This window comes from Myiozetetes cayanensis, unplaced genomic scaffold (assembly GCF_022539395.1).
Source record: "Myiozetetes cayanensis isolate MyiCay16 unplaced genomic scaffold, myiCay2020 scf4, whole genome shotgun sequence".
In the NCBI taxonomy this organism is placed as follows: domain Eukaryota; kingdom Metazoa; phylum Chordata; class Aves; order Passeriformes; family Tyrannidae; genus Myiozetetes; species Myiozetetes cayanensis.
In genome coordinates, this window is record NW_026087631.1 from 47,941,466 (window position 1) to 47,945,120 (window position 3,655).

A 3,655-nucleotide genomic window follows, 5' to 3' on the forward strand; every position below is an offset into this window, starting at 1 on the left:
ACCGTGCTAAACAAATACAGAAACACAGACACTAACAGTAAAGATGTTCATATCTAAAGGAGCCTGTGAATCATATAGCTTAGGATCATATAGCTTAGGATGAGTTCTGAAGGACAGGGATATAGCAAATAAGCAGGAAAACAGAACAGCAACTCGCCAGTATCATTTTTTTGGTCCCTGCCATCCTTTGTTTTTGGTTCCCAAGCAGGACTCTGAGCATAAATGAGTGCATGAACACAAAAGTGAGCGACATTTTAGTACTTCCTGCTTGGCTGTTGTTTGAGTGGAAAAATAGGAAGGGAAGGCTGCTTCTTGCTTTCTCAGCTTTTCTTCCTTATTAGCACTATTTGCTTCATTGGAAATTGCCTGGAGGACATATCTGAATAGTTGGTAGCAACCAGCAGAGGGACATAAAGATAACTGATTTGCAAATAGAAGGGAGAAAGGTGCATGCTGGAAATTAGGTGAAAAATCTGTCCAGTAAAGTGTTTGCAAAAAATACTCAGTAGAAAATGAGTGAAAACAGTTAGAAAATATAAAGTCATTATAGAATTCATCTGAGTGCATAGATATGCTGATGAAAAGTATACTAGGTATGATAATAGGTATCATTATCAATCCAGGAAGATTGAATATCATGTAGAAATTACTACATGACCTTAAGATCAGGGATAATTCAGGCTGATTAAATGAATTCATACAAGATACAAAATAATGTAAATGTAAGAAATACCTAGACCTTCTATAACCTCACAGAAGATAATTTGAAATTTACAAAGGCACGTTATCTAATAGCATCAGTGAAACACAACTACGAAACAAGGTAAATGCTCTTTTAGGATACAATAGGAAGTATTTCATGACAGAATCATTAGTAACATTGTAAAAGGAATGAGCTGCAGCACTTCTTGAATTCTGCCAGCACTATTGTCATGAATGTGAAGATTAACTCAAACTAGGAAAGGTACTGTGAAAGGCCATAAGCATGCAGATAAGACTAAATGAGTCTGGACCAATTGATCTACTAGATTGAAGGCTGAGAAAAAAAGGTAGCATGTCTGTGCGAGATACTGGATTTGAATCTCACTGAATTACATATCAATATGGGTCAGAGCCAACTCACTGGGCAGGGGGGTGGGGAAGGGGACGGGAGAGGGGAAAGGCTGGGCTAAGGGCTGCTGAGAGCACATGGCCTGCAGCAGGGCCAGGCCCCCTGAGAGAATGTGGTAGAGCCTGTAGGCCTGCAGCCAGCATGGCTGCATCCATGCGGAGCACATGGCAGAGCCGAAGGCCATGTAGCTGAGCTGTCAGTCAAGGAAGGCCTGTCTGGTAGTCCACCCACATCACACCGTCTGGAGACTCTGGTTGGCTACAGCACTCTTCTGGCCTGGAAGGCACTGAGTGAATAGATATCCTACCTACAAGGCAAACCCAAATTATATAAATGCATGAGGCTCCATGTGAGCTCTCTCTCTTCCTCTCCTCTCTTCCAGCCAGCACCACGTGAACCAGCAAATCTTGCCAGTAACTATTTTTCTCTCCTCTCTCTCCTTTTTTCTCTCTTCTTTCTTTACTCTTTTCATCTGTTTTCTTCTTTTGCTTGTTTCCTTCTTTTGTGGTAACTTAAAACCAGTGAACTGCATTTTATTAAAGCTGGTATATTGATTGTTTGTGGTGGTTTTTTTTTGTGGAATAGGTCTCTGTGCTGGGTGTTTTAGTAAAATGCCTTTCTTCTGTTATATGTTATACATAAAACTCTTTTGACAAAATGTCTCACTTCTCTCACCAAATTAAAAGCAATTCTCTTAGAGAAAGCATAGCAGCATTTTCTCTGGATGCAAACTCTAGGTCATAACAAATCAAAAGGCTTTTGAAAAGTCTTAAATAAATGTAACCATTCTGGGCAGCTTGTGACTTAAAATCCCGAGTGTAGCAGTCTGTCAATAGGTTGATGAAAAAAAGTGAAAGAGAAGAGCTATCTGAGAGGGAAGATGGTGATGTCATGGATAAATGCAATTTCACCTCAGGAGTGAGGTTGGAAAACTGCACCAAGTGCAATGTATAGGAAAGCATCTTGATACCAGCAGAAAAGTCATGGCAGTCAGACAAAGTGACTGGAAAAAGGGAAATACTGTACCCATCTAAAAAAGGGTAGAAAGGAGGACCCCAGGAGCTGCCAGCCTGTCAACCTCACTCATCCCTGTATCTGGGAAGATCATGAAATAGATCCTCCTATAAGCCGTGCTAAGACACATGGAGGACAGAGAAGTGATTGGTGACAGCCAGCACAGCTTCACTAAGGGCAAGTCCTGCCTGACCAATCTAGTGGCCTTCTATAATGGAGTGACTACATCAATGGACACGGGAAGGGTTACAGATGTCACTTATCTTGACCTTTGACATACTCCCCCATAGCATCCTTCTTGTTAAAGTGGAGACTTGGATTTGATGAGTGGACTGTTTGGTGGATGAGAAATTGGTCGGATAGTCACATCCAGAGAGTAACTATCAATGGCTCAATGTCCAGATGAAAATCAGAGAGAAATGGGGTCCCTCAGGGGTCCATACTTGGACCAGTACTGTTTAATAGTCAGTGGGATCAAGTGCACCCTCCACAAGTCTGAAGATATCACCAAGCTGAGCATTGTGGTTCACAGACCTGAAGGACGGGATGCCATTCAGAGGGACCAAGACAAGCTCAAGTGGGGACATGTGAATCTCAGGAGGTCCAACAAGGTCATCTGCAAGGTATTGGCCCTGAGTCAGTGCAACTCCCGGTAACAATACAGTTTGAGGGTTGAAGGGATTGAGAACAGCCCTGCTGAGAGGGACTTGGGTTACTGGTGGATGAAAAGCTGGACATGACCCAACAATGTGTGCTCACAGCCCAGAAAGCCAGCTGTGTCCTGAGCTACATCAAAAGAAGGCCAGCAGGTATAGGGAGGTGATTCTGCCCCCCACTTTAGCTCTGTTGAGACCCCCCCTGGAATGATGTGTTCGTATCTGGGGTCCTTAGCATAGGAAACACATGGACCTATGGGAGTGGGTCCAGAGGACAACAACAAAAATGATCAGAGGGATGAAACTCCTCTCTTGTGAGGACAGAATGAGGCAGTTGGAGTTGTTCAGCTTGGTGAAGAGAAGGCTTCAGGGAGACCTTACTGCTTAAAGGGGGCTTATAAGACAGATGTGGGGAGGTAAACTTTTTAGCTTGACCTCTAGTGATAGGACAAGGGCTAACAGTTTTAAAGTAAAAGGGGACAGACTAGATACAAAGAAGACATTTTTTAATTATGAGGGTGGTGAAAGACTGAAAGAGGTTTCTCAGAGAGGTGATAGATGCCTCATCCCTGAAAGCATTCAAGGTCAGGCAGGACAGGCTCTGACCAACCTGACAGCTCTGCAGAGAATGACCTGGGAGTCCTGGTGTACAGCAAGCTGTCCATGAGCCATCAGTGTTCTCTTGCGGCTACTAGTGGGGCCAGTCCTTTTTAATGTCTTTACTGATGATCTGGATAAGGAGATTGAATGTACCTTCAGAAAGTTCGCAGATGATGCTAAGTTAGGTGAGAGTGTTGATCTGCTGGAGGGGAGGATGGCTCTGCAGAGGGATCTGGACAGGCTGGATCCATGGGTGTAGGTCAGTTGTATGAGG